Here is a 27,488-nt window from a genome sequence, read left to right as displayed (position 1 = left end):
ACCAGCCACCCTATACCTTCCTACAACTACTCTGAACAGTAACACGGTCACAGCCACTATTCACAGTCACATGGTCACACGTTCTTCAAACAGTCACACAGGATGCATCGACTCTCTAGAGTCTCCTGGGCACACCTAACCTACACAGTAACAGGGGCACAACCACCCTACACAGTGATGTGGGTACAGCCACCCTACACGGTGACATGGGTACAGACACCCTGCATGGTCACATGGGCGCAGCCACCCTACACAGTGACACGGGTGCAGACACCCTACACAGTCACGTGGGTGCTGCCAGCCTGCAGTGGGCCTCAGCTGGAGCCCTGGTCTCTCATGCTTGTGTCTGGCTGCCTGCTGCCTGAAATTGTGCTGGTGTTTGGGACCAATGACCTACCTGCTACACATACAGGTGTGTCTAGAACAGCACTGTCCTCCTGGCCCCAGCCTGGAGGGGTGAGGCACCTGCTCCCACTGTCCTGGGTCACTGGGGAGTGCAGACCTCCAGTGTGCAGACCTGGCTGACTCACCTGTCTTCCCCTCTGTGCCTCTCAAAGACTTGACATGCGAATCTAGCGATGTGATTTTCACAGCCCAGAGGGTTGTGTGGTCACCAGAAGCTCATTATCCTCAGAAGGTTCTGGACACTCTGTTCTTCTCCAAATGAATGCACTCATTGTCTCATAATTAAAAACAGCTATTTTTTCCAGAGGGCAGGACACCCTGCATTCATCTTTATTTTCTTCTTGAAATAAGCTTTGAGGATGGACAGCCAAAGGAGGGTGCAGGCAGCCCTCACCCATGGTGCCCACTGTCACCACTGAAATACCCACAGCCCAGGGTGTGGGTGAGGACATTCCTCACCCATGTACCCACTGTCACAGCTGCTGAGACACCCACAGCCCAGGATGGAGGCAGCCCTTTCCTGTGGTACCCACTGTCACAGCTGCTGAGACACCCACAGCCCAGGGTGGAGGCATCCCTCACCCATGTACCCACTGTCACAGCTGCTGAGATGCCCACAGTCCTGGGTGAGGACATCCGTCAGCCATGTACCTACTGTCACAGCTGCTGAGACGCCCACAGCCCAGGATGGAGGCAGCCCTTTCCTGTGGTACCCACTGTCACAGCTGCTGAGACACCCACAGCCCAGGGTGAGGACATCCCTCACCCATGTACCCACTGTCACAGCTGCTGAGATGCCCACAGTCCTGGGTGAGGACATCCCTCAGCCATGTACCCACTGTCACAGCTGCTGAGACACCCACAGCCCAGGGTGAGGACATCCGTCAGCCATGTACCCACTGTCACAGCTGCTGAGACACCCACAGCCCAGGGTGAGGACATCCCTCACCCATGTACCCACTGTCACAGCTGCTGAGATGCCCACAGTCCTGGGTGAGGACATCCCTCACCCATGTACCCACTGTCACAGCTGCTGAGATGCCCACAGCCCAGGGTGAGGACATCCCTCACCCATGTACCCACTGTCACAGCTGCTGAGATGCCCACAGTCCTGGGTGAGGACATCCCTCAGCCATGTACCCACTGTCACAGCTGCTGAGATGCCCACAGCCCAGGGTGAGGACATCCCTCACCCATGTACCCACTGTCACAGCTGCTGAGATGCCCACAGCCCAGGGTGAGGATATCCCTCAGCGATGTACCCACTGTCACAGCTGCTGAGACGCCCACAGCCCAGGGTGAGGACATCCCTCACCCATGTACCCACTGTCACAGCTGCTGAGATGCCCACAGTCCTGGGTGAGGACATCCCTCAGCGATGTACCCACTGTCACAGCTGCTGAGACGCCCACAGCCCAGGGTGTAGGCAGCCCTTTCCTGTGGTACCCACTGTCACAGCTGCTGAGACGCCCACAGCCCAGGGTGTAGGCAGCCCTTTCCTGTGGTACCCACTGTCACAGCTGCTGAGATGCCCACAGCCCAGGGTGTAGGCAGCCCTTTCCTGTGGTACCCACTGTCACAGCTGCTGAGATGCCCACAGCCCAGGGTATAGGCAGCCCTTTCCTGTGGTACCAACGGGCCTGCACCTTCAGGTCATTCTGTCATTTCCACATAAAACAAGCAATGCTGAACAAGACAGTGAGAGGACCAGCACCCTTTCTTCAGCCCAGGGTCTGGGAATGGACGAGGAGAGCCAGCTGCACGTGGGTACAGTCTTCCCCAAGGGTCCCAGCCTCCCCACACTGCCTGGATGGGACTGTGGCCCCCGGCTAGGTGCTCTTTTGTAAACCTTGACGTGGGAGACAACGCTTCACGGGTGCTGTGCGGAATCCCTGAGACGAAGGGGCAGTTGCTTCGACGAACACCCCAGACCTAGAATATGGCCAGCAGTTGCCTGAAGAAAGTCTGTCTGGGGCAGGCAAGGTGGGGGGCAGGGAGAACCCCTATCCCAGAGGAGTCGTTCCCTGAATGACCCAGGCAAGGTGGGGGGCAGGGAGAACCCCCATCTCAGCAGACCTGTTTCCCTCACTGACCCAGGCAAGGTGGGGGGCAAGGGGAATGCTCATCTCAGGAGAGTTGGTTCCCTGAGTGACCCAGGCAAGGTGGGGGGCAGGGAGAACCCCCATCTCAGCAGAGCTGGTTCCCTGAGTGACCCAGGCAAGGTGGGGGATAGGAGGGAGAACACAGACTGCATGAAAGCTGAGTTTCTGGGTGACCCAGGCAAGGTGGGGGGGCTGGGAGAACACCCACTGCACAAGAGCTGAGTTTCTGGGTGACCCAGGCAAGGTGGGGGGCAGGGAGAAAATCAGGGAGGTGCAGCCCCAACAGGGACCCTGGGCGTGTGCTGGGGTCAGCAGCGCCCTGCGAATGGGCATGAAGGGCTCCCTGGGTTGTGTGCCCCAGGCCCCATGGTGGAAGTGCCTGACCAGGTGGGCACTAGGCAAGATGGCTTCTGGCTTCTGCAGGTGTGGGGAGCACAGGACAGCCCTCACCCTCCACCACACGGGCGCAGTTCAGAACTGGGGCCCAGGACGCACACGCCTGGAGTTGCCAGGGCTCTGTGGGGAGCAGTGAGGCAGGCCCCCTGTTACCAGGCCCAGGGCGTCTGGTGGGCCTTAAATTGTCCACCGCCACTGCCTGGTGCCAAGGGCTGCAGATGCGAGCTCCCATGCCCCAGCTGCCAGCCGAGCAGGGAGGACCTGGAAGCAAAGTTGCTGAGACTCAGGAGCTGCCCCCAGTGCTTCTGAGCCCTAACGCATGGGTTACAGCACAGCCCTGCCTCAGCCAGTGCTCCCACCCCCACGGTGCAGACCTCAGGGCCACTGGTGCCCCACAGCCACGCAGGAGGGCCCACGCCCCAGCCCTGACCTGCCCGTGTGCTGGCCAGTCCCTCCACAGCACAGGGAGCCTCCCCTCACCGCTCCATCCTAGCCCCAGGCCACAGCGCTGCCTGGGAAACCCACTGACCACCCAGGCTCCAGATCAGAGGGACGGCTCCAGGCTTCGCCACACACATCCTGGCAGCCATCTGGGAGAGGCTGCACATGGCTGGGAGAAATAAATGGGGTGCGGCGGTGGGAACCAGCCCTCCTGCCTCTGCAGAAGCCCATGAGGCCCCAGGCCCACAGAGCGGCATTTGCTGAAACTGCCCATGGACCCAGCAGCCAAAAGCAGGCATTTTCTCCCCAGGGGAGCCGCGGCTGTGACAGGTGATTCCTGCTGGGGGACCCAGTGGCCTGAGGTATTTCTTCTTGGGGTCTCAGGAAGAATGACAGGCATTCCTTGTTTGGGGACCTAGGGCTATGGAGGTGTTCCTTGCTGGAAGACCCGAGTTTCTTCTGTGCTGCCCACGGCTGATGACAGGGTCTCCTGGTGGACCCAAGGCGACGGTTGGTGCTTTGTGTTAGAAGGTACAAAGATCACCGCAGTGTTTTCTCTTGAGCAACCTGGGGTCTAGACCAGCTGCTTCTTTTCGGAATCTATGTTGGTGGCAAATGGGTTGTGTTGGGGGATCCGGGCTGCCACAGAAGTGCCCACCAGGGAGAGCCAGGGCTCCTGATGTGTCTGTTTTTAGGCATGCTCTTTCTTCTAAAAATCTGCCTATGAGGAGGGTAAGAGCTCGATAACCTGCCAAGCACTCCCCCTGGGCCCAGTGAACCACTGACCCACACAGCCTGCCTCAGCCCAGCCTCCTCCTGCTTCCCAGTGACGGCCTTCCACCCTAGGAAGATGAGTCGCTGGAGACACAGCTCATCCTGACGAGGCCACATGGGACGAGGCCTGTTCGGGGTGGGGACGTGCTGGGGGCTTGCACACACAGCCACAGACTTTCGGCACCCAGAAGTCTTTTGCCTGGACCAGCTGCGGCTCCTGAGATCTATATGGTGCCCTGTGCCCTCCACCTTGGGATGCTTGGAAGGGAGAAGAGAAAACGGGCCGGGAGGGGACATGTGCAGCCCAGGTCCAGAGAAGCCTATGGGAGCAGTGGGGAAGGACGGAGGGGCTTCGGGCAAGAGAAGCGGATGGAGGAACTGCCAGTGAGGGCAGTGTTGCTGGGCCAGCTCCACCAGTGAGGCCGTGGCCGACGCCCTGGCCAGGTGCCCTTGGCTACGGGGCAGGAGCTACGGTTTCCAATTTCAACCGCCCAGTAGCAGGAAACATGATTTATGGGGAGAATCCCCCAGAGGCTAAAAAAAAGAGAGAACAAACAAGGTCTGTCTTTGGCAGGCGAGCCAGGAGGATTAGACGCAAGAGGATCTAGACCCAGGAGGACTAGACCCAGGAGGACCAGACCCAGTAGGACTAGACCCAGGAGGACCAGACCCAGGAGGACTAGACCCAGGAGGACCAGACCCACGAGGACCAGACCCAGGAGGACTAGACCCAGGAGGACCAGACCCAGTAGGACTAGACCCAGGAGGACCAGACCCAGGAGGACTAGACCCAGGAGGACCAGACCCACGAGGACCAGACCCAGGAGGACTAGACCCAGGAGGACTAGACCCAGGAGGATTAGACCCAAGAGGATCTAGACCCAGGAGGACTAGACCCAGGAGGACCAGACCCAGTAGGACTAGACCCAGGAGGACCAGACCCAGGAGGACTAGACCCAGGAGGATTAGACCCAGGAGGACTAGACCCAGGAGGACCAGACCTAGGAGGACCAGACCCACGAGGACCAGATCCAGGAGGACCAGACCCAGGAGGATTACACCCAGGAGGACTAGAACCAGGAGGACTAGACCCAGGAGGATTAGACCCAGGAGGACTAGACCCAAGAGGACTAGACCCAGGAGGATTAGACCCAGGAGGATTAGACCCAGGAGGACTAGACCCAGGAGGACTAGATCCAGGAGGACTACACCCATCTTCCTTCTTGAAGAAACTTCTAGAACCCACTGTCCAATATGGTGGCCCCTAGCCACATGTGGCTATTTAAACTTAAATTAACTAAAAGTGAACAAAATTAAAACTCCACTCCTCAGTTGCAGTGGCTTTGCCCCCGTGCTTATGTGGCTGTGGCTGTGGCACCTGCAGTGCTGAGAATCGTCTCCACACTCTGGGAAGTTCCATGGACCAGGGCAGACCTAGGAGTCCCTGGCTGGTAATCATAGATGCATGTAAGAGGCACATGCACACACACAAACACAGGCACAGATACACAAACACACATACACAGATGCACAGATACACACACACACAAAGGCATGTACAGACACATAGGTACACAGATGCATAGACACACAAATACATGTACACACACATACACAGATACACACACATACACAGATGCAGACACACATGCACACACACAAACATGCACAGACATGCACATACACAGATGCACAGACACGCATACACAGACACAAACACATACATAGATGCACAGACACACAAACACATATAAACACACACACATGTACAGACACACACATGCACACACATAAACACACTCACAGACACACCCCTTTGGCAGTCATGATGGAAAAGAGCTGGCTTCCTGTGGAGCTGAGCCCAGAACACAGTGTCTTCTGGGGCACAGCCTCGGCTCCAGAGAAGAGGCCTGTGTGTCTGCAATGGAGTTGGAGGAGCTGGCGGCCTCAGTACAGCATTCCAAGGATGAATCCTTTGGGAGGGCCTAACCCACTTGCACGGCGCTCATCAGGATCCACGGTTGGGGGTTCCGCGGGCACTGAGGTAGAGAGAGTCATGGCCCCGCTCCATGGAGCCCACATCCTCCAGGATGGGGACTGAAATGACTCATCCCATGAGGGACTCAGGGCCTCATCTGCACCTCCCCTAGACCCTGGACAGAGCTCCCAAGAAATGCATCAGTCCAAGCCATGCAGGCCTCCTGAGCTGAGTGCTGGTGGAGAAGGGAGGCCTTCGGGAGGAAGACGATAAAGGAGAGGCAGGTTTCTGAAAGGAATGCGGGGCCATTGCCAGAGAGAGCCCCGATGGACAGCACACTGCCGCCCACGGCGTCTGCTGCCCAGCCGGACGAGCCCGTGTCTGCCCGGCGCTCCAGCCCAGAGGTTCCTCTCAGCTTAGCTGTCCGGATTCCAGCTGGGAGGAGAAGGAGCCTAGTATTTAAAACTTAAATGAATAATGGAAACATTTTTTATTCAGGCTTAAAAGAGTAAGTTTCCAAAAGGTGTGGGGTTATGAAGTGCAGAGGCTCCGTCACAGGCCTTGGTCCCTCTCTGAAGGGAGGTGGCCTGGCCAAGGACCTCAGGGATGGGACTTGGCTTCCCCGGAGGAACGTCCCAGTGGCCGGCCTGACACCCAGGGAAGGGGAGGCGCAGGGCTCCTCAGGTTCTCAGGCAGGCGCTGCGGGACTGCTGAGCCTCACGGAGAAAGCAGCTACGGTTCCTTTTTACCCTCACAGGAGTTAAATGTCGTGGTTAATTATTTCTCTATGTTTCCTAATTACCAGCTGACTCTGTTTTTGCCATCAACTCCTAAATTAATTCTGATTATTTGGATGAGTGATAACAGGATTTCTATTGCTCCTAATACTAAAACCAATCTTTTGAAATTCAAAATCACAGACGTTTTTCCAGGAGCCTTTCCAGAACCTTATTTCGAGTGGGCACTCCGTAAATGTTTGCCAAATTCATTTAAACCCTGGACTGAACCCTGTTAATAGCATTTTAGGACATCGTCTCGCCACTGAGCAGATGCTCCTGCCGGCCCCTGAGGGACCCTGAGGGCTTGGACTGGCCCAGGGCCTCCTGCTGCTCGGGCTCCCCTGTGGCCTCAGGCTCCTGTGCCTGACCTTGCCCCCCAGCTGTGGAAGCAGAGCTTCTACCCCTGGAGTCATGAGTCCAGGCTCTGCTCAGGAGCTGAGAGCTAAGAATGTCTCAAGGTTGGCGTTTGAAGGCTACATCTTGGCTCTTTCCCTCAAGATCAGGAAAGGGGTAAATGACTGGGCACAGAGATTAGTGTTGGTCATGCCCTCAAAATGAGCTCTGAGCTCACCTGTCCTCTGTGGGGCGGCAGGTGCACCTCCACAGTGCCCTCTAATGGGAAATGCCCTGGACTTCTGAGGTGGGCCTGGCCCCTGGGACTTGGCCAACCCAGGTGCAGGGCCCATGGTTCCAGAGAGCCACCCAAGGCCTGTGATCCAGGCACAGGGCCCATGGGCCCAGAGAGCCACCCGAGGCCCCGTGATCCAGGCTCAGAGCCCATGGGTCCTAAGAGAGCCACCCGAGGCCCCGTTGCCAGCATCCACTGCAGAAGGCAAGACCCCAACACAGCCACTTTCCCTGGCACACCCCTCCCACTTGCTTAGCTTGCTTTTGTATTAAAAGATTTTCATGGAAATGACTTCCTCCGAGATCAGATGCCACTCTTTCCCCCTTTCCTGGAGGTTTTGTTGTTCTGTGCTCTTGAAACAGCTGCAGACGCTAGTAGGCTTTGAGACACAGAGGCAGCAAGCAGGTTTATCATTCACTGTTAACTCGTTAGACACTGTCAAAAGCAGGATCTGGCCCGGCATGAATGTTTAATGTTGCCAGGGGGAGAGGAGGGAGGCAGAGCTCAAACATCCAGGAGAGCTGCTGGGATGGTGGGAGGGGGCCAGCACAGGCAGGAAGTGTGTGCCACAGACATGCGGGAGCTGCACAGCGCCGTCCCCACCACACGTGGTGTTCCAGAGGGAAGCGCTCCCCCTGCTTCCGATCTGACGGCCAAGGTGCCCGTGCTGCCATCAATATGCTTGCTGAGTGGAGTTCGTAAACACCAAGTACCAGGTGCTTCTTTCAGCGGGAAACAGGCCATCTGCTAGTGACTCAAAGGATGGAGGGGAATGTTCTTGAACGTCTTTCATGCTCAAGTACTGTGCAGGTACAGGGCAGGTACTCTGCTGGCGGGTTCACGCTGTGACTTACTGATCCATCCTCAGGGAAGAGTTTTTCTTCCAATTGCAGAGGAGGTGACTCAGCACAGCCACGTCTCAGTGGTTTCCAAAGCCACTGATTAATCATCAGCAAATCTGAAGGTTTGACCCAGGTATTTACAATAATAATAATTTATCAAAGTGAAATTCACAACTCTAAAGTGAGCCACGTGGAAATGAACAGTTCAGTGTATCCCATCTGCATCTAGGCCAGAAGGCTTCCACGACTGCAGAGGAAGCTCTGAACTCCTGTGCAGCTTCCCCTGCCCCCTGGCCCCCCAGGCTGGCAAGCACCAAAGTACTTTGTCTCCGTAGATTGGCCTGTCCTGGGCGTGCTGTATGAATGGAACCACACAACACGTGGTCCTTTGTATCTGGCTCCTTCCACAAGCCTTATGTCTGCAAGGTTCATACACATTGTTGCGTACCCACAAGTCCTTCACTGCTGTTTAGGGCTGAGTAATATTCTGTTGCATGGATGGACCGCATTTTGCTGGTCCATCTGTTGATGGACACATGGGCTGTTCCCACCTCCTGCCTACTGTAACGAATGCTCTGATGGACATTTGTGAACAAGTGTTTGCTGGAGCCTGTGTCTTCAGTCATAAGAGAATTGCTGCTGGATCAGATGCTAAGTCCGTTTTCTGTAATGAACTCCTGGGGAGTCCCTCTGTCATTTCCACAGCGAGGCAAGGGTAGCAGATTCCTCCAGATCCTTTGGCCATAATGTGTTATTTACTCTCATTCCCTTTCTTCCTTTCTCTCTGCTGTCCTAGTGGCTGTGAGTGACCCAGGTCTTTTTCATGCCAGTCTGCCTGATTCTATGACTCAGAATTTCTGTTGACTTTCATTTCTCCTTAAAATTGAAAGGGGATATCATTGACTTCAATTTCTCTAACGACAGTTAGAATAACGATTACTGTGTTTATATTTTAAGTTCAAAGAACCAATTATCTGTGACATTTTCTCTTTCTGGAAAACTTCCAGCTCAACGAATAATCTCAAACAAAACCACTCTCAACCATGGAGGAGCCGTCCTGAGCTGCGCTTTGCATCCGTGGTGGCCTCTCCGGGGAGGGGCAGTGGCCACCAGGAGGGTGGCAGGAGGGCGCTGGCTGGCGGAATGCTCTCGGGGGAGGCCCAGAGGCATCCCTGGGGATGTGCCGGTTCAGCCAGCCAAGGGCAAGGGGGCTCAGAAGGGTGAAAGGGAATAAAGAAGGCCTCAGGCAGGGAGGCCTGTGTCCAGGTGTTTGTCCAGGACCCACTGAAGGCCCAGGCAGCAGAGACATGGGACCCTGAGAGCACTTAGGCCTCACCACAAAGGACATGGGGCCTAGGAGGGCTGTGCCTCGTCCCCCAGCCACTGACCACAGTGCCCAGGTACAGCCTCCAGCCCCAGCTGCCCTGGACTTTCTCCTAACAGTGCCATCTGCCTGTGACTGCTTCTCCAGTGAGACACCAGGACCCATGACAGCTCAATGACTCCTCTGAGAACCAGCAGAGACCAGAATCAAACCAGCCGCCACAGATGCAGGTCCCATAGCCCCCAGATGTAGAGGTACAGCCCTCCACCATGTTCCCTCAGATGCAGGGCCCCAGCCCCCAACACACCCCCCTCACATGCAGGACCCGAGCCCCCACCAACCCCCCTCAGAGGCAGGGCCCCAGCCCCCCCACCACACCCCCCTCAGATACAGGACCCCAGCCCCCACCACACCCCCCTCAGATGCAGGACCCCAGCCCCCACCACACCCCCCTCAGATGCAGGGCCCCAGCCCCCACCACACCCCCCTCAGATGCAGGACTCCAGCCCCCACCACACACTCCTCAGATGCAGGACCCCGGCCCCCACCACACTCCCCTCAGATGCAGGGCCCCAGCCCCCCCACCACACCTCCCTCAGATGCAGGACCCCAGCCCCCACCACACCCCCCTCAGATGCAGGACCCCAGTCCCCACCACACCCCCCTCAGATGCAGGACCCCAGCCCCCACCACACCCCCCTCAGATGCAGGGCCCCAGCCCCCCCACCACACCCACCTCAGATGCAGGACTCCAGCCCCCCCACCACATCCCCCTCAGATGCAGGACTCCAGCCCCCCCACCACATCCCCCTCAGATGCAGGACTCTAGCCCCCCACCACATCCCCTTCAGATGCAGGACTCCAGCCCCCCACCACACTCCCCTCAGATGCAGGACTCCAGCCCCCCACCACACCCACCTCAGATGCAGGACTCCAGCCCCCCCACCACACCCCCCTCAGATGCAGGACTCCAGCCCCCCACCACACCCACCTCAGATGCAGGACTCCAGCCCCCCCACCACATCCCCCTCAGATGCAGGACTCCAGCCCCCCACCACACCCCCCTCAGATGCAGGGCCCCAACCCCCTCCACATCCCTCAGATGCAGGACCGCAGACCCCCTGCCATTCCCCCTCAGATGCAAGTTCCCATAACTCCCTCAGACATGAGCCCCACCCCATGCCCTCCTCAGACATGGGGTCCCCAGCCCCAGAAGGTGCCTGTTCAAAGGGAGCTTGTGGCTCCTGGTGGCCGCCTGAGTGGGCTCCTGGGCACTGCCTCTGGGCACCACAGGGAAGGCATTGAGGGTGGAGGATGCATGGGGCCAGCGGTCCAAGAGGAAGGACGCATCCACTGGGGCCCAGGCGGGGCGCCAGGCTCAGACCTGCTGGGAGACCCAAGCCCAGGAGGCCTCTGAGCCCGAGGAGGCAGTGCTGGCACCCCCTGGAAATGGAGTGACATTTGGAATGCTTTAGTGACGTCTGGAAGGCTTTAGGACTTTCTGTCCAGCAGAATTTTAGAGAACCTTTTAGTAAAATGAGAAAGAAAAGAATGTTGTAAGCCCGGCCTTGTAACTTCCTGGCCACCTGCCTGTCAAGTCTGTGTTCTATTCAGGATGAGATTTTCTCAAAGGCGGCACATGTGGGTGTAGCTGCTTAGCATCCTCATTTCAGATAAAGAAAATGCAGGGACTGACTCAGAACATGAAACAGATACCAAATTTGAATTCAGTGGCATGGGCTGCAAAAGCAGACCCCAGCGGAAATAGACTTGGCCCAGCAAGGCCTGGCTTGTGGAGTCCACTGAGGCAGGAGGTGAGCAGCCCCGTTGGTTGCTGGCTGGTTGATGGGCTTTCCTAGGGTGTCAGGAGGAACCCTTCCAAAATATGTGTGCCTCGAGGATGATCAATGCTGTCCCAGCTTATCACATCTTGATCCAGTCAGATCGACTCCTATAATTAACCATCACAGCCACCCCTTGTCCAATTGGCACCCACGTGCATCTTCTTAAACCATATTTAATCTCTTAAAAAATCCAATAACAAGGTTATAGTTTCACCTAGCATGATACAAGTATCCTTCATACAATAAAAAACACTAATTCCTTCCCCAGAGGAGGTAAAGCCCTTCAGTGACAATTACTGCTTTCCTGTGACTTAAATACTATGGTGTAAAATTAACTAAATACTGATATAAACTCAACACATCTCATATGACAAAGGAATAAAATAGAAAAGAAGAACATTTTATTTAATAATTAATATTAACATTCATAGCCTGCCTGGAATGAGTTGTGGTCATTTCCCATTGGCCTGAATCACAGGCATGTTAACACCAAGAGACACCCTAAAGGATCTCCTGTATCTCCCTTGTGAAGGAGCAGGGCAATTTCTTCTTGGTATCAGGTCACACAGCCAACACTCTCCCTTCTTAGCCTGACTCCAAGGTATGAGAAGCCCAAAGTGGCCAGATAGCGTCTTAACTTCCAGTTCAATTGAATTATTGTTATATCTCCTGGCGGAAGCATTTCTCCCTGTGGAAAGAAGACCTACAGGCCAGCAGAGCATAAAAGTGGGAATAGGAAGCCATATAGTTCTCCTAGCGGGTCACTAGGGGTGATGGATGGTGGCTGCTGGTCAGAAGCAGTGTTGTGTGGAGTACCATGATGGTGGACACTCCAGAGTCCAAATTCCAGAGAACCTGGATTTCTGACATATAAGGGCGGAAGAGAGGGCAAGAATTTGCCCTTCCTGGCTCAGTGCCTACCAAATCATTGAGAATAATTACTTGCCAACCATCTGGGTATTCCTAATCCATTAAAGTTGACACCCAAATTGTCACATTCCTGCATGTTTTTGTGTGGAAATATGTTTTCATTTCTCTTGGATGTTCACCTAGAATTAGAATTGCTGGGTCATGTGATAACCACGTGTTTAACGTCAGAAGAACTGACAGATATTTTCCAAGGTGGCTGCACTGGCTTACATTTCCATCAGTAAGGAGGGCTCCAATTTCCCCACATCCTCACCAAGACTTGTTATTGTCTGTCTTTTTAAATACAGCCATTCTCATGTGTGTGAGGTGGTATCTCATTTTGGCTTTGATGTACATTTCCCTAATGATTAATGATGTGGAGTATCTTTTCATGTACTTATTGTCTACTTCCATATCTTCTTTGGAGAAAATGCTGCTCAAATCCTTTGCCCATTTTGTAATTGAGGGTTTTGTCTTTTTTTTTAATTGAATTATAAGAGTTCTTAATATATTCTAGATGCATGTCTCTTAACAGATCTATGATTTGCAAATATTCTCTCCATTGTGTATGTTGTCTTTTTACTTCTTGGATGCCATCTATTGAAGCAAAGAGTTTTTCATTTGGGTAAAATCCAATTTACCTAATTTTTTTCTTTTGCTGTTTATTCTTTTGGTGTTTAAGAATGCATTGTGCAATCTAAGGTCATGAATAGTTATTGATATGTTTCCTTCAAGGGTTTTGTGGTTTTTGCTCTCACATTAGAATGTTAATTAATTTTGAGTTAGTGTTTGTGCATAGTGTTAGGTAACCATCCAGCTTCACACTTTTGCATGTGGACGTCCAGTTGTCCCCAGAATCATTTATTGAAAGACTGTTATTTTTCCTACTGAATTATCTTGGTGTATCAAAAACCAGTTGAACATAAAGGATTTATTTCTGAAACCACAGTGCTATTTATTGATCTATATGTCTATCTTTGAGTCAATACAAGTACTTAGTACTGTAGCTTTGTAGTAAGTTGAAATCAGCACATGTGAGTCCCCTAATCTCATTCTTCTTTTTCAAGAGAGTTTTTGAGGACTCTCAGTCTCTAATTATTTGGTCACCAAATGGCCTAAGTCTTATTATATCTCATGAGAGATTTAGAAAACTGTTTTGTTTTCTCTTTTTTGTTCTTATTCTGTATCTAAGGGTGGTTCACAGTTTATGTCTTCTTGTGTATCTTGTGTTTCCCAAATCATATTAGTGTTCATTGTTGAGGCTCTCACAGTGCAATCTTCACCCTTACCCAAAAAGAGCTATAGACATCAGGTGACTCCAAAGATGGTGAGTTCACCCATATAATAAGAATTCAGACCCTTTTGTCTACAAGGCACCCAAGGAGATATCCAAACATCCAGTGATTTTATCTCTCCCATTTTCCTGCTGGAGGCCTGGAATGGCAACACAAACCTCAGATGATGATGACCAGAACACAGACAAAACTAGACAGAATTAGAGTATAGTGTGTTTGATCCTCCGTATCAAACATCCCAATGTGAGATCCTCTCAACCCTATAGAAGACACTAAAATGAGGCTGTGTTTTTAGACCATGGATAAAGAGTGTGAATAATGCTGCTTTGTGAGACATGGAAGGTGCTGTGGCTGATTTCAACAACCAGTAGAATTAGTACCCTCCCCAACTGTACCAGTTATCTAAGGCTGTGTAACAAACCAACACAAAACTTGGTGGCTTAAAACAATAATATAGATTCTGCTCACAAATCTGCAGTTTAGACAGACCTCACTGGGGACAGTTCATCTCTGCTCTGCTTGACCTGGTCCAAGAAAGCTCTTAAGCTGGAATCTGGAGTCACCCACAGACTCACTCCTGCCCTATGTTTAGTGGTTGATGGGGAGAAGGTTCAGTAGCTACAGCTACCCAGGCATTTGTCTCTCTATGCAGCCTTTCCATGTGGTCTCTCAGGCATGGACACTTCTGGATTTGTTGCAGGTTGACTTGGAGCTCCCAAGGGACACGTTCTGAGAGAAACTGCTGGGGAGAATTACATCCCTTTTGTTACTCAGCCACAGAAGTCACACAGTGTCAATTCCACTGCATTCCACGTGTTACCAACAAGTCACTAAGTCCAGCCCATATTCAGAGGGAAGGGAGTTAGAGTCCACCTTCTGATGGGAGAGCTGTCTGGGAATGTGTGGACATGTTTTAGAACTATCCCAACTACCTGCATCACTCCAGGATACCATACTTTAGCTAAGACAGTGTCCTTGATGAGAATATGGCAGTTTTCTTACAGTAATTTTACATTGGGACAGAATGACTAAAATAAAAAGAGGGCTGATTAGGATCAGGATCATGTAGATCAAGACACGACTTGGCTGATAGGATCAGGATGATGAAAAGCATCTGTAGGTCATTCATAGCCAGAAAGGTGGAAAGACATGGAGGGGCAGATGCTGCTGCAGTTGAGCCAGCGAGGACCCTGCAGGAAGATCAGCATGGACGCCCCAGTTGTCAAAATATTGAAATGTTTCCCTACCAGATGAGAAAAATCTGCTTATGGGTACAAGTCACCCAACAATGCCACCTGGCAGCATCAAGGGGAGAGGGGACAAGACCCGAGGTGGCAACGTAGGGGCAGGCTGGCAGCATGAGGAATGGACATCTCGCCCTTCAGCTTCCAGTGCATGCTGACCATGGGGCTTTGTGGCTGTTCCCTGGGGGAAGAGCTGGATGCCATTCCTGATGTCAGATCAGACGTCAGACAGGACACCATTTGGTTACTGTCAATTTTGTCAAACGAAAAGAAATCACACCAGCAATTTTCTAAAAATAAGATTTGGAAAACTTTAAAGTAATTTGATGAACAACTTATGCTACAACTGATGTCAATTGGTAAGCAGTGTTATGAAATACACATATATACACACACACATATGTATACACATATATAAATGTCATCCCAAAGCTCACCTGCCAGATCTTTTTATGGGAGTGCAGAGCATCTGCTGAATCTTGGGATTTAAGATTGTCCCTGGGTTTATTCGGAAGAAACTGGAAGTTCTCAAAAAAGGTGAATGGTGACATAGTTAATGGTCACCTTGTGGCTGAGCTAAATTCCTACAAATGATTTACTGCTTCATGCAAAACGTGCTTAACTGAGGTATAATTTATGTAAAAAAGAATTCATCAAGTTTCACTGTAGTGTTAAAACTGAAAAACATAACTCTATAGTCATGAAATCACCACTACAATGCATTGAACATTTCTGTCACCTCCCGAATTTCCTTCTGTCCCTTGACAGCCATGTCCCCCACATTAACCCTGGCACTGTGAACACTCCTCTGTCTTTCACCGTGGTTTTACCTTTTTAAAATTTTATGTAAATGGAATCATACAGGATGTACTCATTTGCATCTGCCTTCTTTCACTTAGGATGTTTTTAAGTTGTATTCATATCATTACATCATATACGAGCAGTTTATTCCTTTTATTATTTCTTTGCAGATAGAATTCATTTTTTAAATATACCAAAATTTAGTTATCTACTCACCAGTTGAGGGTTATTTAAATTATTTCCACTCCTTGGATATTATTAGTAAAACAGCTGCTATGAACATTTGAGTACAAGATATTGTGTGAATATAAATTTTCACTTCCCTTATGAAAGTACTTAGAAGTGGGATTGGTAGGTTGTGTGTTTAGTTTTATTTTAAAAATTGCCAAGTATCTTTCAAAGTGTCTGTACCATTTTGCATTTTCATCAGTAATGTATGAAAACTTCAGTTACTCCACATTTTCACCAACACTTGGTACTGTCAGATTTTTTTTTTTAATTTGACCATTCCTAGAGTAGTGATACCTCATGGTGGATTTCATTTGAATTTTCCTAATCATCAGTGAAGTCAACATCTTCCTGTATGCTTATTTCCATTCTAGCTCCTTTAGTGAAGTGTTTGTTCAAATCTTTTACTCAATTTTTTTTAAAACTAGGTTGTTTATCTAATTATTTGTGAGTAGTAGTAGTTCTTCAAGTGTCATGGTTATAAATCTTATGTTTTCCTGAAGCCTAATTTATCAAACATTTTTCCATGGATCATGCTTTTAGTGTCATACCTAAGAAATATTTGCCTAAATCACAGTCACAAAGATGTTCTTCTACGTTCTCTTTTTAGAAGTATAGTGTTCGCTCTTGCATTTAAGTTTTTGACACATTGTGAGTTGATTTTTGTGCATGGTGTGAAGTAATTGTTTATTTTCTTGTATATGGCTAGCCAATTATCCCAGAACTGGTTTTGAACAATTATTCTTCCCATTGAACTGCATTGGTATCATCAGCTAAAATCAATTAACCATAAACATAAGTTTATTTGTGGACTTTCTATTCTGTTTGGTTGTTTATGTATTTATTCTTATGCCAGTACCACACTATCTTGATTATGGTAGCTTTTTAGCAGGTTTTGAAATCAGGTGGTGTAAATCCTCCTACTTTGTTCTTTTTCAAAATTGTTTTTGCTATTCTAGGTTATGTTTACTTCCATATAAATGGTAGAATCAGCTTATCAACTTCCATAGAAATGATTTGCTGATATTTTGATAGAGATTACATTGAATCTGTAAATCAATATGAAGAATTTTTACCTTAGCAATAGTGAGTCACCCAATCCATGAACATGGAATGTCTCCCACTTTACTCGGATATTTAAAAACTTATCTTAGTAATATTTTGTAGCTTTTAGGGTATAGGCCTTGCACTTCTTTTGCTACATTTGTTCCTTCTACATATTTTACTCTTATGGGTGATTTTACAAATGTGATTTTTTTTATTTCATTTTTGATTTTTCATTATTAGTATATTGATCTATAGTTTTATTTTCTTGTAATATTTTTGTCTGGCTTCAGTATTAGAGTAATGTTGACCCCAAAGAATGAGTTAGAAAGCATTCTCTCTGCTTCTATCTTCAGAAAGAGTTTGTAGACAACTGGTATAATTTATTTTTTAAATGTTCAGTAGAATTTACTGGTAAAATCATCTGAGCCTGCTTTCTGTTTTGAAGCTTTTAATTATTGATTCAACCTTTTAGATCTATTCAGAGTTTCTGTTTCTTCTTGGGTGAGTTTTGGCAGCTTGTGTCTTTCAAAGAGTTGGTTCATTTTATCTATGTTACCAAATTAGTGGACCCAGAGTTGTTCATACTATTTTTTAAATTATTCTTTCTCTTTCATTTCTAATTTAGTAATTTATATATTCTCCCCTTTTTTCTTGGTTAGCCTGGCTACAGACCTATTAATTTTATTGATCTTTTCAAAGTACTAGATTTTGGTTTTGTTGATTTTATTCATTGATTTCTTGTTCTCGGTTTTAGTGATTTCTGCTCTTATTTTTACTATTTCATTTCTTTTTCTTACTTTGGATTAATTTGGTCTTGCTTCTTCTCCTTTGCCAAGGTGGAAACAGGTTATTGATTTTAAAATTTCTTCTTTCTAATATATGCAGTCAATGCTATTAATTTCCCCCAGCACTGCCCTCAGCCTTTTTTTTTTTTTTTTTTTTTTTCTTTTTTTGACATAATCTCACTGTCATGCAGGCTGGAGTGCAATGGCATAATCTAAGCTCACTGCATTCTCCACCTCCCAGGTTCATATTATCTCCTGTTTTTCATGGTCATTTTCACTTTGCTTTTTCAGTTTTTAACTTTCTATCACCATAGTCCCAAGCTCAAGTATTCTTTCCTCAGCTGCGTCCAGCCTGTTGATGAGCCCACCAAACACCTTATTCATTTCTGCTACAGTGTTATTGATCTCTAGGACTTAAAAAATTAGTATTCTCATCTCTGTGCTTACATTTTTCACCTATTCTTGCATTTTTTTCTCTTAAAGCTCTTAGCATATTAATTATGGTTTAAAAAATTCCTGGTCTAGTAATTCCAACACTACTGCCACATCTGACTTTGGTTTTTAATGCTTGCTCTGTCTCTTCAAACTGTGTTTTTGCCTTTTAGTATGCCTTGTAATTTTTGTTGAACTCTGGATATGATGCACTGGGTGAAAGGAACTGCTGTAAACAGAGGCCTCTAGGGATGTGAGTGAGATGTATGGGAGGAGAACTGTTCTACAGCCCCATGATTAGGTCTCAAGTCTTAGTGAGCCTGTGCCCTGGTCTTGTGAACTTCACAAATATTTCCTCCTTTAGGTGGGACAGGATGAACAGATTGGGCTGGAGTTGGATATTCACCTCCCCCCAGGTCGGTTTGGTGCTGATAAAACCCCAGTAGGTGGGGCTCCGGCTAGCTGGTTTCTTGCTAAGGAAAATCCTCAAGTGTCTTTCAGAATTATTCCTTTCCACCTCCCTCTGCCAGAACCACGAGGGGACATTTCTCTAATATTCAGTGTGTGAACCTGGGCAAGCTCTAGGAGGCAACACTCACAACAGTGTGGGGACCTCATGAGCTGTTTCCATTGCTCAGGCTTGTCCATTCTGAGCCTCTACCGATTCCTCAATTATAGTTCAGGTCTCCCTGCCCCGGCACTGGTTTCCAGAGGTTTCAGCTCATGCATTTCTGCTCCAGTAAGCTGTGATTCTCTGTATTTGCCTGTTTCCCCAATCTTCAGGGAAACATGTTACACTGTGACCTCACTTCTCTGACAGAGGCAAGAAGAGTTGTGGGTTTTGTGTTTGTCCATCTTTTCACTCATGGTTAGGGTGGAGTGGTGACTTCCACGCTCCTCACATGCTGTCTAAAAACCAAGTGTCAGCTTCTTAATTATCTTTAAATTTTTCTTGATACACTATTTGCTTATGAGGTATATTTTTGTTTTCCTTTTAAGTGGTGGCTCCAGGGTTTAAACGGTTACCTTTTGTGTATCACAGTCTGCCTTTCAATAGTAACGTCCGAGCTCAGGTTAGCAGAGAGAGCCTTGCACAAGTGTCCTTCATTCTAATACCACACGCCTTTGTGTTCTTGTTTTCATATATTTTACCTCCGTGAATGCTGCAACTCCTAGCATACCTTGTGATTATTATTCCTTTAAATAGTCAATTATCTTTTAAATCTTATTTTAACTTTATTTTCATTGCTGCCACTATTACAGATAAAGTGACCGCAACCATATTAACATCAATTATCTTCTTAAAAGATTACAAAGAAGAGAACATTTTTCTTATTTACGTTCTATTTCTGGCATTCTTTATTTGTGTAGGTCAGTTTTCATCTGACATCACCCTCCTTCCGCCTAGAGTTCCCTTCTGCCTTCTCGCCGTGCAGGTCCGCTGGGTTCTCTCTGTGCTGATTTCACTTCCAGTTCTGAATGGCATTTTCCCTGGAAAAAGAATTCCACCCTAACTTCCCGCTTTGCTCTTTAAGGGTGCGTCTTCACTGATGTCCGGACTGTGCAGTCTTTACTGTTCGTCTCTTGTCATCCTTAGCCTCATCTCCCCACCTGCCTTCTCTCTGGCTGCTCAGAGGGTTCACACGTTGTCACTGGTTTTCAGCACTTTGATTCTGGTAACCCTCGCTGTGGTTTTCTTTCTGTTTTGTCTGCTCTTGGTTTGTTGACCAACTTGGATCTGTAAGCTTTTGTGTCAATCATATTTGGAAAATATACAGCCATCATTTCGTTAGATACTGTCTGTCTTTGTCTCTCTCTCTCTCTCCCTAGCTCTGTCTCTGTTTATATAGCTACACAGGTGGATATCTACATACACATACCTGTGTCTTCTATTGGTTCCTGTGGAGAACTCTAACACAGTGTGGGAAGAGGTACTTTGCATTTTATGTCCTGTACTTTTTAAATGTCTTAAAGGTTACATTAATATTACATTTATTTTAGATTAGTTTAAACTTTAGAAGTTTTAATTTAAAATTTAAATTTAGGGGTTTTTTTGTAATTTTTACTTTCAAATTGAAAAAATATTTAAAATTATGTAGCCAGCTCTCATTTTAAGTAACAGCACAGCGTGTTTGCACCGGAGTAGCCGGCCCTAAATGTTCCATGGAATATTAGTGACAAGTCCTTACAGAAAAGTGGAGGGTGAGTGATTTCATGACCGAAACAAAATTTAGTAAGCACTGGATTTAACCAGGAAGCAAAACATATTGACCTTCAACTAATTTCCGTAACACATTAACCACCGACTGGCCTCGACATTCCAAGCTTCCTTTCCATCTTGAGTCAGCAGCAGAGCCAAACGCCTGGATTCTCACGTGAAGGGTGTCTAGAATCAGCCATTCATTTAAAATCTATTTTAGTTTGAAACCTTAGGTACCGTCTTTTCCTTTTGTTGTTCGATACCTGTTGGGTGGAGTCAAGAAGCAAAGGTGTTGAGCCAAGGAAGCAAAACCCCACACCCCACTTTCTGATTCTGTGACATTGAGAGTTTCCCTCACTCTCGCTCACCCCACACCCCACTTTCTGATTCTGTGACATTGAGAATTTCCCTCACTCTCGCTCACCCCACACCCCACTTTCTGATTCTGTGACATTGAGAGTTTCCCTCACTCTTGCTGACCTCAGTTTCCTTGTCTGTCAAGTGGATGTAATGGAATCTTCTTCCCAGGCATGCGGTGTAGATGGGTTGTTTTGTGCTAAAGCATCTGCCACATAGTGGGCATTTTGTAAGTGGTGGCAGTGGAAGCAGTAGGGTGTCACCAAAAGAACACCACATTTTCTTCCTAAAGAAAATAAAATCTATGCAGCAATTGTCACTTTTCACTTCAGCTGCTAGAAAACCTGCCAGCTTCTCTGTCTCTCCTGACACCCTCTTCTCCCTGTTCCTCTGAAAGCTCTCAGTTCTGCTCTTACTCGTTGTGGTCGGCTTCACTCGTGTAAACGATGGAACCCTCTGAGAGCCCTTTTGTGGAGCGGTGGGTTGACACTCCCTTCATTGCTGTTATTTCTTATCTCCAGCCAGGGCCCTCCCACAGGGCTGGTCAGGCCACAGCCACACTCACCCCCATGCCTGGCCTGCACCTCCCAGGCCCTTCCCACAGGGCTGGTCAGGCCACGGCCACACTCACCCCCATGCCTGGCCTCCACCTCCCAGGGCTGGTGCATCCCTGGACCCGCCTCTCTCCCTCCCGGGGTCAGCCTGAGGCCGTCTCCTTCCCTGTCCCTTTGGCCAGCCAAGGCCATTCCAGAGACAGCCATATTGGGGAGAACTTAGGCTGTAAATCACCTTCCTCCTGTCCTGCCTGTACTAGATTCAGCTCCTTCTGCCCTTAAAAGCACAAAGTGCTGATTTTCCTGAGGCCCCTCTTGTCATCAGCCTGTGATTTACAACGTGCCCTCCTGTCTTCCTTGGAAGCCCCGGGTCACCTTACAGGAGCCTCGTCTGCAGGGAACCACGGGCCTCCCTCTGCTCCCTCATCCTTAGTGGCGTCAGCCTTGCAACCCTGGATTTTTGTTGTTGTTGTTGTTCTCTGGACAAACAAATCAGATGGACAGGTCTGGAAAAGTCATCTGTGGCCGGTGTCTTTGCAGACTTCCTGGGAGCCCTGCTCTGGAGCGGCTGCAGCCAGGCACGCTGAGTGCGGCCCTGTGGGGGTTGCCAGCACAGACCTGGTGAAGAGACCTCCAGACAGCAGCAACTGGACCCCCCAGAGTGGGGCTGCTCCTCAGGAGCGATGACAAACCAGCTGCGTCCGAGGCTCTGACCCCGGCCCCTCCAGCCACAGCTGGGAGGACGCCAGAGGGGCGAGAGGCAGGTGCAGCCCGGTTGTCACCGGTGCCTGGACTCAGGTTCCCGGGGCTCAGCCAGTCACTAGCTCTGTGCTCTCCCCTGAGGGGTTGAACTGTGCCCCCAAATTCATGTGTTAGACTCCAAACCCCCATACTTCAACATGGGGACTATTTTGAAAATAGCGTCATTTCTAAAATGACCATCTCAGCAAGGATATCCCTGGCCATGCGGAGATGCAGCAACTCATTAGTAAGCTGTGAAATACACTTGGAAGACTGGGAAGAGTGGATCTCTTTGTTTGGTTTTTGTTTTATGAAATAAAATCCAAAGAGGATACCGGAATGTGCCCCCGCTCCCCCCCGCCCCCCCCGTGGCCAGGCCAGGGAGGTTCTGAAGCTGCTGAGATGGGCAGGTGTGTGTCTGCACCCCGTGTGATCCCAGGAAGGACGCGTTTCCTTATGTGCAGGGGCAGCTCCGAAGCCCGGTCTCCCAGGTGCCCGTCAGCAGTGGCAGCTCCATTCTCCCTGCGGCCCCGTCCTGGTTTTGGCCTGCGCGCTCGTCTCCGTGCCGGTTGTGGCCTGCGCGCTCGTTCTGGTTCTGGCCTCTGCACTCGTCCGCATCCTGGTTGCCGATTACGCGCGCATCCTCTTCCTGGTTGTGGCCTGAGCCTGCGTCCCCGTCCTGGTTGTGGCCTGAGCGTGCGTCCCCCGATGATGTTGTGGCCTGTGCGCGTGTCCCCCATATTGGTTGTGGCCTGCATGCGCGTCCCCGTCCTGATTGTGGCCTGCATGCGCGTCCCCGTCCTGGTTGTGGCCTGCATGCGCGTCCCCGTCCTGGTTGTGGCCTGAGCGTGCGTCCCCCAATGAGGTTGTGGCCTGTGTGCGCGTCCCCCATATTGGTTGTGGCCTGCATGCGCGTCCCCGTCCTGATTGTGGCCTGCATGCGCGTCCCCGTCCTGGTTGTGGCCTGCATGCGCGTCCCCGTCCTGGTTGTGGCCTGAGCGTGCGTCCCCCGATGATGTTGTGGCCTGTGCGCGCGTCCCCCATATTGGTTGTGGCCTGCATGCGCGTCCCCGTCCTGGTTGTGGCCTGAGCGTGCGTCCCCCGATGATGTTGTGGCCTGTGCGCGTGTCCCCCATATTGGTTGTGGCCTGCGCGCACGTCCCCGTCCTGGTTGCGGCCTGCGCTCTGATCCCAGTACTGTTTGTGGCCTGCGCTTCCGGTCCTGGTTTCTCCTGCGCTCCTAGTCCTGGTTGAGGTCTGGGCGCATCCCCACCCTGGTTTCTCCTGCGCGCTCTTGGAGTGTATCTCGCCTGTCGGTTGGGCGCCATTTCCCGGGACCTGGGCCATGTCAGCCAGATGTGGTGAGTTGGAATCTCCGCTGTGCCTATTCCAACAGCACTGCTCTCCGTCCGGAGCCACCAGTGTGTCCACTGCACAGAGAAGCCCCACGCACCTTCCTGGCTGCCCATCACCCCACACATCTCGGTGGACCCCACGTGGCCGCTGTCCAGCAGCTCCGGGACACTGCGAGAGGCCTGAAACCGCCTGAGGCCAGGACGCCGAGGCCGGGACACGGGTCTGGCGATGCGCTCTCAGACAGGGCTGCCTCCACAGGGGGTGCCCTTAGAAGCAGCAGGGAATGGCCTGCCTGTCGTCCTGCCTGGTGGGGCCTCCACACGCCAAACGCTCCCCCGCCCTCCCACAGCCTTAGCACCCAAAGCTGAGAAGGAGCAGACACCCCTCTTAGGAGCCTAATCCCCACCCCAAGCATGAAAATAAAGGAGAATCGGGAGTTCTTTGAAGGGAAATTTCAGGTGCCCAGCTCGCCCTGAGAAGTAAATGAGCAACTTGACAAACAAGAAGGTAACAGTAGCTTAAACAATACCAAGGGAGCGGAAGTCACGAGACGTTTTGCTCGCGATAGGAGCTGGAGACCCTTTCCACGCATGCACCTATTCAGAAACGCAGACCCTGCCAAGTGGGCCCCCTGCTCACAGGCCCCCAAAAAGGTGCCCCTGAGGTGGAACTCTGAGCCCATTCTTTGTTCTAGATTTCTGCCTGAGGGGCCTGGGGGAGGTCACGCCCATGAACCAGGCCGAATGTTCTGTTCTGCTGATCCCAAAATTTTAGACAAAGCTTTGCCTCCTCAATCAACTGCAAATCAGAAAATCTTTGAATCCACCTGTGACCTGTGAGCTGCCTTTTTAGATGATACCGGCGGGCAGCCCTCGTGTGCTCAGGTATGACTTCACCTGTCACCTCTGCCCCCCTCCTTTAAGACCCTCACGTTTAGGCCACTGGGCGGGGGGGGCTTAGGCACCAACTGCCTGAGTCTCCTGGCTCCGCACCCTGCAAATTAGTGCCTTCTTTTCTCCCACTGCAAACCCCACGTGGACATTCAGGTTTGCTGGGCGGGGAGAGTGGACCCCAGTCAGGTCCAGCCCAGAGTCTCTATGCCTGTCTTCCCCGTCCAGAGGCCCCGCCCCTCCCATCCCTGCCGTCCTGGCCAAGAGCCCCTGTCCCTCCCTTCCCAGAGGAGAGCCTCTGTCCCCTCCACTTCCCCAAAGCTCCCAGGTTCTCACTCCTCCCAGCGTTTCCCCTTCTCTGCTTATGAAGGTGATTTCTTCTCCTAGGGTGCATTCCCACATACTCATTGGATAGAAATCCTACCTTAGCATCAAATCCTACCTCAGCCGCTGCAGCACTTCCAAGAAGGGAAGGACGTGTGTAATCCCAGGCTGGCTGCCCTCTGAGAAGCCCAGCCCTCGGCTGGCTTGATAGGGCAGGTGTCACCCTGCCTGTCCCGAGCCGGTGGCCTCTCAGACCGACATGCTGTGTCTGCAGGGCCAGTTGTACCCCTCCCCAGGGCCCTGCACAGCGCTTTGGGAAAGGAGATGTCAGGCGGGTGTTTGCTGAGAGAGCAGATGAGAGCCCCACAGTGGAGACTGAAGGCCTTCGCTGGGTGGTAAAGGCAGAGCTGCCCCTGGAGAGTGGGGCTGCCAGGTGGGGCCACTGAGCGGTCAGGGGCAGGGGTGGCAGGCACTGGCCTCTGCTCTGCAGCCCAAGACAGGTCACCTGCATCTCCTAAAGACTCAGGGCTGCACGATGGGGGCGGGAGCAGGGAAGGGGGGCTTCCTCTCAAAAGCACTGGGTTCCGGAGATCACAGCAAAAGAGTGGAAAGAGGAAGGCTGTGCCTATTGATGGAGGAGGCAGTGGGCTTTGTTTCTGAGGAACAACAGGAAGCGGAAGCCAGGCCTTTCATCTCGCAGCAGGCAGGGAGGGAGGAGGCTGCGTCCTCCACTCGGGGACGCTTCCACTTTCTGCCTTCCTTGAGACCGTGCCTTGCTCCCGAGGGACCCAGGAAGATAAGAACTTCACAGGAAGGAACTCAGAGTCGGCGAAGAGGGAGGGTGTGGGGCCGTTCCAGGAGCTGGGGTACAGACGCAGCAGGCAGGAGGCTTCGGGCAGCAAGCCCACCCCAGGCACACGGGCACCCTGGAAGATGGAGCCTCTGGAGACCAGACCGTGTCCACACAGAACCCAATCTGCCACAGTGGGCTGGCCTCTGTAGGCCCCAGAGCCCCTGCTGCTCCAGGCCACCCCCACATTTCACCCTGAGGGATGGGCTGGGCCGGGAGCCTGGCCCTATGTGGAGCCAGTGGGACCTGAGGCAGGTCTGGAGCCCTGGTTTCCATTCTATGCTCTCCACACCTTGCGCTTCAGCACAGGGCACGGCAGGGTCCAAGGAATCCAGCATGTTTGGTTACACGTATTGTTCTAGGTGAGGGTCCAGCATGGTCAGTGTCAGGCGCGTTGTCTACGTGATGGTCCAGCGTGGTCAGTGTCAGGTGCATTGTCTACGTGAGGGTCCAGCGTGGTCAGTGTCAGGCACGTTATTCTAGGTGAGGGTCCAGCGTGGTCAGTGTCAGGCGTGTTGTTCTAGGTGAGGGTCCGGCATGGTCAGTGTCAGGCACGTTGTCTATGTGATGGTCCAGCGTGGTCAGTGTCAGGTGCATTGTCTACGTGAGGGTCCAGCGTGGTCAGTGTCAGGCACGTTATTCTAGGTGAGGGTCCAGCGTGGTCAGTGTCAGGCATGTTGTTCTAGGTGAGGGTCCAGCGTGGTCAGTGTCAGGCACGTTGTTCTAGGTGAGGTTCCAGCGTGGTCAGTGTCAGGTGCATTGTTCTAGGTGAGATTCCCACATGGTCAGTGTCAGGCGCATTGTTCTAGGTGAGATTCCAGCGTGGTCAGTGTCAGGCACGTTATTCTAGGTGAGGTTTCAGCATGGTCAGCGTCAGGCGTGTTGTTCTAGGTGAGATTCCAGCGAGGTCAGTGTCAGGCGCGTTGTTCTAGGTGAGATTCCAGCGTGGTCAGTGTCAGGCGCGTTGTTCTAGGTGAGATTCCAGCGTGGTCAGTGTCAGGCGCATTGTTCTAGGTGAGATTCCAGCGAGGTCAGTGTCAGGCGCGTTGTTCTAGGTGACATTCCCGCGTGGTCAGTGTCAGGCGCATTGTTCTAGGTGAGGTTCCGGCATGGTCAGTGTCAGGCGCATTGTTCTAGGTGAGATTCCAGCGAGGTCAGTGTCAGGCGCATTGTTCTAGGTGAGATTCCAGCGTGGTCAGTGTCAGGCGCATTGTTCTAGGTGAGATTCCAGCGAGGTCAGTGTCAGGCATGTTGTTCTAGGTGAGATTCCAGCGAGGTCAGTGTCAGGCGCGTTGTTCTAGGTGACATTCCCGCGTGGTCAGTGTCAGGCGCATTGTTCTAGGTGACATTCCCGCGTGGTCAGTGTCAGGCGCATTGTTCTAGGTGAGATTCCAGCGTGGTCAGTGTCAGGCGCATTGTTCTAGGTGAGATTCCAGCGTGGTCAGTGTCAGGCATGTTGTTCTAGGTGAGATTCCAGCGTGGTCAGTGTCAGGCACGTTGTTCTAGGTGAGATTCCAGCGAGGTCAGTGTCAGGCGCGTTGTTCTAGGTGACATTCCCGCGTGGTCAGTGTCAGGCGCATTGTTCTAGGTGAGGTTCCAGCGTGGTCAGTGTCAGGCGCATTGTTCTAGGTGAGATTCCAGCGTGGTCAGTGTCAGGCGTGTTGTTCTAGGTGAGATTCCAGCGTGGTCAGTGTCAGGTGCGTTGTTCTAGGTGAGATTCCAGCGTGGTCAGTGTCAGGCGCATTGTTCTAGGTGAGATTCCAGCGTGGTCAGTGTCAGGCGCGTTGTTCTAGGTGAGGGTCCAGCGTGGTCAGTGTCAGGCATGTTGTTCTAGGTGAGATTCCAGCGTGGTCAGTGTCAGGCGCATTGTTCTAGGTGAGATTCCCGCGTGGTCAGTGTCAGGCGTGTTGTTCTAGGTGAGATTCCAGCGTGGTCAGCGTCAGGCACGTTGTTCTAGGTGAG

This window comes from Callithrix jacchus, chromosome 4 (assembly GCF_049354715.1).
Source record: "Callithrix jacchus isolate 240 chromosome 4, calJac240_pri, whole genome shotgun sequence".
NCBI classification, from domain to species: Eukaryota; Metazoa; Chordata; class Mammalia; order Primates; family Cebidae; genus Callithrix; species Callithrix jacchus.
The sequence above is the reverse complement of the archived record's forward strand: the minus strand, read 5'-3'. Positions refer to the sequence as shown.